We start from the raw sequence: 10,251 nt of genomic DNA on the forward strand, positions 1-10,251 counted from the left end.
CACCTCCCGCGACCCTGTATAGGATAAGCGGTTTGGAAGATGACATAATGTCTCCTTTAACAAAAAGGGCAACAAAAAAAAAATGAAAATATGAATAATGATTTGAAAGTTATGTAATTATCATTCAACATCCAAAATAAATAAATATAAAGATATATAAATGTTGCTGAGTAACATTAAAACAATATTTTATCATTTAAATATTTATCGATAATCATTATGTTTAGCCTCCTTTACATGCCTCCAGCAGGAGGTACGGTGGCCCAGTAGAGATTTATCGATAATCGATATAAAATTGCTATAAATTACTTCAAATATGCATCGATGTATTAAAAAAAAAAAAGAATCGACTCGCCAAGGCACATGCGACTACAGTTGGTGATTGGTTGACTAGCAAAATAATCATTTGTTGCAGCTCTGATTGACACGCTTGCGCCAAACATCATTGCGTATTGCGTTTGTGGATGGCTGCAGCACCACACTAGCGCACAGGGAGAAGCAATTCGAATCAAATAGAAAATCAGGAACTAGAAATCGAATCGGGGTTTGTGTGAATCGTTACATTCCTACTACACAGGCAGGTCTGGAACGTATCTGCCGCCCTAAATTTACGCTCACTGCATTTGTATACAACACATTCAAAAGTCGCTTTTACATCATGTCCCTTTTAAGTCTGTTCTTAAATAGCCAGTAAATGTTCAGCAAATATACCCTCGCTCTGCTTCTGCACTTCATGCATCATTTTGCTGCGCAGTGACACGCAGCAGGAGTCATCAACGGATGCATGACCGCAAAAACGCTAATGTCAGGGTTCAAGCAACAACATGACGCGCTGCTACTTTTTCACCCGCGAGAGAAACGTTGCATTTATCCTGCATTCCAAACCCCCAGCAAGGCCCACATAGTGCCAACAGAGTGGCCGAACACACATTAGTGGGAGGCATACAGTAAGTGCCTGCCTCAACAAGTGCTGCCGCTGACTCACTTCCCCTCTGCTATCAGCTGTTTGCCCTCGATCAACACAGGGAAATTCCCATGCCTTATTCCTATTCTGTGAAAGCGTTGAAAAAGACGGACGAATTGACTCACTACGTTCGAGGCCACTGCTGTTGTAGCTGTTCCTCTAGTCAATGAAATAGGCGAGATCGTTTGAGATGGGGTCTGCACATTGTTTTGTACCACAAGTGACACAGTATCGGTTCCATGATCAGGACGGAACACGGCACAAAGAACAGTTACCAGAGATTCAGAAAAGGAGGCTGATACACCAGTTTCAATGATCAACTTGAAATTGGGTAGTCTGTGATAACACGATGCACCAAACAGTCGACAGACCCATGCCCGAAATTGATCGGAAAGTCGGCCATTTTGGTTTGAAGCAATCAGTTTGGGAGAATTTCATCAACGGTGCCCCGTGGAAAGTTTTAAGAATAAGCCCTTGACAGCAATTTCACCAATCAACTTGAAATCAAGTGGACATGTTTATCGTTACATGGTTCGCCAAAAAGTCTCAAAGACCTATGCCATAAATAGAACAGGAACTCAGCCATTTTGGTTTTGAAGCAACCAGTTTGGGCAAATTCCAACAATATTGCCCAGTGGACTTTTTAAAAAAAAATTGCCTTTGACCCCAGTTTCACAGGTGAACACAGAAGTTGGTGGACAAGCCTATTATCATGCACCAAAAACTCTCAATGATCCATAATGAAAAGAAAGTCAGCCATTTTGTTTTGAAGCAGCCAATTTAGGCGAATCCCAACAGTAGTGCCGCCTGGTAAATTTGACAAAATCAGACCCAGCCAGCAGTTTCACCGATTGACTTCAAATTGGGTGGACATGTCTATCATAACAGGATGCACAAAAAACTCACAAGGACAGAACCCAAAACATTTACAGGAACTCAGCAACTTTGGTTTGTACTTGTCAATTGAGTGTTCTTCGAGGTCCGCTGTCCTACCTGTTTTCCATCTTTCCCTGCTGTGACTCATCTGATTCAAATGATCAGATAATCAGTCTGTCGGTCTGCAGGAGCTGGATTTATCTGATCATTTGAATCAGGTGTGTTGCAGCAGGGAGCGATGGAAAACAGGCAGGACAGCGGACCTCGAGGAACAGGATTGAAGACCCTTGCATTATACAGATGAGTACACCGCTAATGTGAGTGGAGCATGGGGTCCAATTTTGAGGATCATTTGGGGGATTGGCCATGCATAACAAAGGGATCCATCTTTTTAATAGTACAAACACTAATGTTTAGAAGTTTGTTGTTACTTAGAAATGTCCATTTCTTACTTAAAAAGAAATACCGTCTATACAGTAAATTGTTGATTTAATTTAGTAAAAAAAAAATTTTTTAAAAAGACATTTTTTTGTGACTCGCACGCATTTGAAGAGCGTGTGTAGTGGTGTGTGTGCGTATGTTTTCATGGGAAAAACTGAAATTGTCTGGGTGACCCCAAACCTTTGTAAATTTGTGTATGCTATTCATTTGGTTCCTTGTGGTGGAAAGAAATTTGGAAAACTGTAACAGGCAGAGGAGTTGCTTCTTTTTTAAACACAATAAAATGACTTTGTACAAGGAGCGTTGCTTCGGTGGCGCTGTCACTGCTTTGCGGTTGTCCTTTGAATGCGAGGGGGTGACGCACCCATAAAGGCTTCTACCCTTCAAGACCGGCAGTAATTGGCTCCTAAGCGTGGCCGTCAAACAACAGGCCGTCGGTAAAGTCAACACGCCTGCCTGGACTTGATGTGAACGGCGGCCCTCGCCACAGCAGACGTACTATTGGCGCGCGTGGCCGGCAGCCAAAGCCACACTCTGCTTCCCACTGCTATTTATAGCAACATGTACATTTTGGAAATAAGAGTCAAATACTGCATAAATGAGGACCTAACAAAGTTAACATAGTGACTACGCAGCAGAACCTCCGCGGATGTTTTCAACCTGGACTCAGTGTTGTTCAGTATTTTGTATTTTGGGTGTGTTAATGTGTTAGCACGTTAGCTTCATTGAGGACTCTAAATTGCCCATATACATTAAAGTGAGTGTGATTTGTTGTTTGTCCATGCATGTCCTGACACCGACAAGTGACCAGTCTGTTGCCTGTGTATATGTTCCCTGCCATTGGCTGGCAACCAGTACATTGTTTGTCTACGTGTGTCCTAGCTGACACTCACTGGCAACCAGTCCCTTGTTTGTGTAGCTAATGTATTTGTGCTCTGTGATTGGCTGGCCACCGGTCCCAGGTGTGATTTAAAGTGGCCCTTGACATCACACCAATGAATGGCCGTCTATGTACACAAGCGCGCTTAGATTCCTGGTCTCAATCCAAGCAGAGCAAACCAATCCAAGCCTCCAGGGTTTGGCTCAGCGTGTTGAGTAAATGCGCACACATACACACCCATACGCTAGCTTTTCAGTCATATTCCGACAACTGTGTATGTAATCTCCACGGTGTTTTTTGTGTGCGCGTGAAATGAGGAGTTTCCCCAACTTTCTCGAAATAAAATGCTGCCTCAAAGTAGGGCCACAATTTGTTCCATGACGCTGGTGACACTTCAAGGTGGTCCACTTCCAAAACAAAATTTCTTACTGAGATGAATTACATTTGAAATAATCCAAACCTTCGCCATCATAAAACCTTTATTAAGTGTACAGGCAATGATTTAAGTAACATTTTCACATTATTACTTTGTAGTTGTCTACAGGGTGCAGAAGCTCCATATTTTAAAATACTTGTTCAAAGACTTCTGCATAAATATTCATTCATTGCCGTTTTGTTTTCTACATTTGGTGTTTTTTTTAATTTTTTTTACACATTTATGAATTTTTACAACAAATGGGTATGAGAAGAAAGTGCTTAGCATGAGGTTTCACTTACAATTCGACATGGGCACCATTACCGGTATTCATTTCCCATCCCCTTGAGACGCCCAGGAATTCTGTTCAAAATTCCACGAGAAACTCTTTTGGGATTGAAGACATTTCATTTCCTGTTGAAACTATCCCTATAAAGTACCTTGGCAGGAGCCGAGCAAGCCTCCGTGTTTAATGCAGGCATGAAAACTAAGGCCTGATCATAAGTCTCATATTCATACCAGCTTTCGATTCGAAAGCAATATTATGCATTTCGGTTTTGATCACCAGTGGCTTACTCCAAGGGGAACATGAGTCACAAATGTGCTGCCCGATGACAACCGTCTCACTCCCGGATTTATTCTTGTCAAACTGGAGGATTTATGACTCATGACACAACGTCGGCAGCGATACTAAAGACCACGGTGTGGTTTACGCCCAATTTATGGCCGCTTACCCTCGGCCAATATAATGTCATGTTTTCATTGCTGTTTGTAAACAAACCCCCCCCCGAATGTCATATTTTTCTTAGGATTGGGACAAGTTGTAGACTGTGGTAGTTGTTTACGTGCATTTTGGGCGCGTGTGGGCATGCGAGTTGTTTTAGGTGTTTAGTCGATGTAAACACAACGGTGATACTGGAAGCGGGTCGTTTGAAAAAGCCATCAAATACACATTTGAATGCAGGCATTATATCCAGTTCAATTCGAGACCTTTTTATTTTCATTGCGCCATTTCCACAACAGACGTTTTCTGAAGGTACTTTCTAAATGGAGCAAGTCTACAATCTGCTTATACGTTAAGAAACCAAGTAAATGATAAAAAATATTGACAAAAATGTGAGTGTATGGGGAGAGAGCAAGAGAGACAGGAAGAGACAGAGATGGTCTCTGGAGTGCCAGACTACAGGGAAGCCAAAAGGTAAGCAGAGCTGCATTGACTTTTGTAAGCTAGTGAACAGCGTTCAGATAAGCGGGACATAGTCAGTGTTGTTTTCGACATTGCGGTCAATGGCGTACTTCCGTTTGTCGATGTGCCACGTGTGCAGGTCCACTACAACAGGCGTGCTCAAGCCGGAAGTCAACCCAAACATTTTTTTTTTTCAAGAATATGATCTATGCAAGGCCACTAGTTGAAACATGGCATTCTGATAAATATTGTGTTGGTGGAAAAATAGTTAATCCACACGTTTTTTAGCCATCTCTTTGGAGCGGCCATTTTGTCACTTTTGTCCACTGAAAATGACATCAAAACTGCTCAGGGCTCGGGTAATGACCAATCACGGCTCACTTGTTTTCTCAAAGAGAGCAGTGATTGATTGTTTTCTGAGCCCTGAGCAGTTGTGATGTCATTTTCAGTCGACAGAAGTGACAAAATGGCCACACCCTGAGATGGCCAAAAGGGGTGGATTTTTCTGCTTAACTCATATTCCACAAACGCAATATTAATCAGAATGCCGTGTTTCAACTATTAGACCTGCTGGGAAGATATTCTTGGAAAAAAAAATTGTTTGGGTTGATTTCCTCCTTTAAGATCCCCCAACAGCCTGTTTTAGATGCATATCCCTACTGCAACACACCTGATTCAAATCATCAGAATCGTTATCAGGCTTTTGAAAACCTTGCTGATGAGCTGATCATTTGAATCAGATGTCTTGGAATAGGGGATACACCTAAAACAGGCTGGATAGGGGCTCTTGAGGACCGGGCTTGGGCACCCCTGCACGGCAATGATTGACAAGTGTAGCTCAGTGGCTTGGTTATGAAATGCTACCTTCACCAGAAAAAAATCAAATCCAATTGATGTTTACTATTTTATCATCACACTCCTTGCTAGTAATGGCCCTTTCCGCGGTGCAACACCAAACTCTGTATTGTGCAAGGGGGTGAGTCAGAAACACCTCCGCCTCCAAAACAGAGCGATTTCAAGCAGAGGGTCCAAGTGGATGTCAAGTGTGCTGTAATTCTTTATTCTTTGTGGATTTTGACGGAAAATGTCACCGTCATTAAGAGCCGGGAGCTGCTTTAAATTACGAACAAAAATGCATAGTATTTCATTTTTTTGGGCAAAATGAAGATATGTTTACTTTTGGGAAAAAAAAAAGACAAAACTAGGGGTGGTGACCGTATGTATCTTTTGTAGTCAACTATAATGAGATGAAAGTCGAGATGAATTAATTCATCGATGACATCATATAATTTTTTTGATAGTAAAGTTGACGTGTGGACTAGTCAACTAATTGGTTCGTATCGCTCAATCGTTCAACAAAACAAAATCATAATGACAGGCAAAGACACAGTGTACCGGAAAGCAACAATAATCGTTTCCCAGAACACAAAGTCAGCATGTTACGTACCGAATAGGCTAACATCAAACACAGTCATGCTGATGTGTGTGTGTGTAGGTGCGTGGGTGTGTGTGCGTGTGTGTGTGTGCATATGTTTGTCCCTGTGTCCCACCACAAATTCAGCATGATTAAAAAAGCATTGCTGAGGAAGAGCGTTGGCAGACAGGAAGTGACTTTGCCTTTTCTCAGTGCTTAATTGTTGCTAAGAAATGGACAACATGAGCGCAATCCCTGATTCAACCAGTCAAGTGATGCAGTTTGGTTCATTTTATTTGATTTAAAATGGCAATTTATATGGAAAATATGTTTTGAATAATGTCATTGTCATTAGCTTTTTGTATAAGTGATGGGTGACAAAAATCGATTAAATCTGAAATTGGATGTCTTATATTAAGGCCATGTTATCAGCCCTATTTCATGTACCGTAATTGGATTGGATTCTGCCCACAAGCCTTTTGAGGAACTTACCCTTCTGCCATGACACTATCCAGCTCTGTTATGACGTCGTTGGCTGCCTACCACTATGTGTATGCGTGTGTTATGACTGAAGCCAATTTTAGGAAGAATGCCCCAGAATTTTTTTTTTTTTTTGTCTTTTTCAAGCTTGTGTTCCAGTCGTATTTTGGGGAGCTAAAAAGCCAAAATCCAGATGACTTTGTTGACATGGAGCCGCATTCATTAAGGCTTTGACGCCGCATCAAATTAGAGTCAGATGTTTTTTAAAGCAGGGTCTGCCTTGCGTGGATGCTGCACGCAGCCTCATAAACTCAAACTGTCTCTGCGGAAGTGGAACAAATATGATGAAGTACAAAGAGCTCACGCTGGAAACAAAAAGTGTCAAAGAAGATCATTTTTTGCATAAACCTTAGCCTGTTAGGAGTCAAGTCTTGACACAAATTAAATTCAAGTAAATTTTTTTTTTTTTTTTTTTTTTTTTTTCTGGAAGTGACCCAAGACCACATGCTGTACTTCAACACTCTTCCACGAAAACAACAAAATCCATTTAAAAGCAGAATGCTTAGCTGCAAAAGAAAAGGGATGGACAGATAGATGTCCACTTTGAATTGGTGCGATATACTGTATTATTGTTTTACCTCAAAATTGTCAGGTTTAAATCATTTTCAAAACAAAAGAAAACAATGACAATAGTTCATAATTTTCAGATTCTTAGTCTCTTGCTACTTGCATCATTTCCAGCCAGATACAAAACGAATGAATGAAAGCATCACTTCAACTCAAACGTTGGGCCGGGAATGAATCAGATCTGTTGTGAAGTGTGCATTAAATGCAAGCAAATCACAACACAAGATTTCATCATCGATGTTGTTTTTCTGGTGCGCAATCACAATGGAGAAATTCTGAACAAATGAAGATGATGTAATTTCTCAGATGTGCGAACAATCTTTTCACACTGATGAATGACGCTCAAGTAATGTGTCAAAATGGGTGCTCAACCACATCAGGAAACTGAAATATAAGGAAGGATATCACACTCATCCAACCACATCCACAGCACTCCTCTTTCACAGGACACTCAGGTACACTTGGTCTTACCATAAAAGGTCACAACTTGATGCTGGAACGCCTCAAAAGTACAATTTGGAATTCTGGCAAAATCTCTGAAAAATATGCCCCAAAGTACGGGAATTCAGGGAAAGATGAAAAATCACTGTCAACGTTCCTTTGCACTTCCTTCCTTTGCAAGTTAGATTGCTGTTTTGCCATATGTTAGCACACCAACTATTAGCATTTTAATGAATTTTTTCATTCGTACTACTGTAGGGCTTGAATACAGGCTAAGATGTAAAACCATAGACAACTGGCAGGAGCGCGTTTGCTATTGTGCTAAATTGGAGCAAGTAGTTAAACAAAAGGCAAAATGTAAAACCATTATCAACTGGTTAAAGTATTTTTGTTCCCTAGAATGCTGTCATGCTATATGTTAGCATACCAACTGTTTGCATTATTGAAATTATTATTAGAACAAGTACCTAAACACAGGACAAAATGTAAAACCATTAACAATTGGCCGTAGCACTTTTGTTACTTGGGATGCTATCATGCTATATGTTAGCATACCAGCTTATTATTTTAGCGTTGCTACAATTGTCATCATTGTCACAGTGAATCCTGTTTTTTTTTTTTTTTATCTGTAATAAAAAGAGACAACATATGCAGTATATAAGCATGTTTATATATAGTTTTTAATCCCTCTCACACACTATAAAGGCACTTAAAACTATTAAAACACATTTTAAAAATATTTCTGATAAGTTGTTCTAACCCTCATTCAGTTTTTCAGGAAAGAGGCAAAGTCTAACTGCTTTAAGAGGTTTGTTACACAGAGTTGAAGTTTACTGTAAAACAGACTAGGAAAACAAAAGTGATGTAAATATTGTATATTGAAACACCAAAATATCCATCCATCCATTATCTGTACCGCTTATCCTCACAAGGGTCGCGGGGAAAGCTGGAGCCTATCCCAGCTGTCTTCGGGCAGTAACACCAAAATATTCAACCCGAAAATATAACTTGTCTGCTGTCTGGGAACAATTATTACTGCAGCTTCTCTGCTTCTCCTTCTATATGGTGAAAAAACAAAAAAACAATCACTAAAAATATACACGACATAGAGAGGGTGATGATATAAAGGGTAAAATGAAACTTTTTTCATTTTCAAAGTCTCACATTCTGTGTGCCATTTCATGTACGTGACAACAAAAAAGATAATTATTCTCTTCTTTTTCTTCAGTTTTGTGTGATCTCTCCAGCATTTAGTTTAGCGGTCACAAGAATAATTCATGTCAATGTTTTGATGTTGGCTCAGTGCAGCAGAACAGCGGCAAGATGGAGAGATCAAAGATGTTAGCAGTGCACTCAATGGAAAAATCTCACCTGCCGCTTTGGTGAGTCATACTCTTGTACACGCACTTAGACATGAACACAACATCAGTTTGTCTGTGAAAACAACGGTGCTGATGCATGGACTGGTCACCATTCATGATTCGAACACTGAACCTCTTAAAATGCGAGGCAGACGTGCTAACCACTAGCACAACAAGCTGCCCCATTGTGTAGAAAGAGTGTAGAAATATTCAGAAATGTCTTCTCAATCCTTTTGAACAGATGAGGCAAGTGTGTTGTTAGCAGCTTGTGTCATTTGGCAATGAAGTCAGGGGACATGTTGCATCAACCTAATGATGAAGCTCATCATTACAAATAAATTACAGAGAAAGAGGAAGAAATATTGCATGAGTTACCCGTAGGACAAAAAAAAAAAAAAGAAATACATTAGCTCCTGTAAACAAACCAACCAAATGTAGTGTTATTGTTAAATATTCCAATATTTGTCATTTGATTTTCGTTTATCTTAATTTTAACATTTTTCATTTCCATATCCAAATTTAGCTGAGCAGGAAATTCATTTCTATTTGTGATCATTTCTATTCACGACATGTGATCCGGACGTGTGGCATGATGAGTGTTCTCTAACCATCAGACAAAACCATTTCTGTAAAATAAAAGTGTGTCAGATGGGCACAGTTTGCACACACCTCCCACACACACCACATTGACATTATTTCTTCATGGTATTTATTAATAGTACTCACTAATTGTCTCAATCTAATGCCACTGTACATCATCTGTCAAGTCGGCAAGGGATACACTCATGAGGCCAGGCACAAAGTTAAAGGGGGCGCAGCCCTCCCGCCACCCCCTCCGAGAACACCACTGGAAAAAAGCGAAAAATGATGTTAGTTTGCCACATTTTTATCTTGTGCAACCAGTGTACATATTCAAATGAAGTAAATTCAACAAACTGTTTTTTTCAGTGTAGTTTTCCACAAGGGTTTTACTACTCCTACCAAATGCCATCCTCATGTTGTTGTTGTAGTAAAGTCAAATGTGAATATTTTGGAAATTCCCTCTGGAGTCAATTGAACTGATAGAATGTGTCGAACGCTTGGAGTGGGAGGGTTGAGGTTGCCGGAGGGTGGGGAATGAGGTCAAGTGACTAAGAAGCAAAGTTGCATAAAAAGCCCCGCAAATC

The sequence above is a fragment of the Filicampus tigris genome, chromosome 1 (genome assembly GCF_054856515.1).
Source record: "Filicampus tigris isolate MCC_2025a chromosome 1, RoL_Ftig_1.0, whole genome shotgun sequence".
NCBI lineage: Eukaryota > Metazoa > Chordata > Actinopteri > Syngnathiformes > Syngnathidae > Filicampus > Filicampus tigris.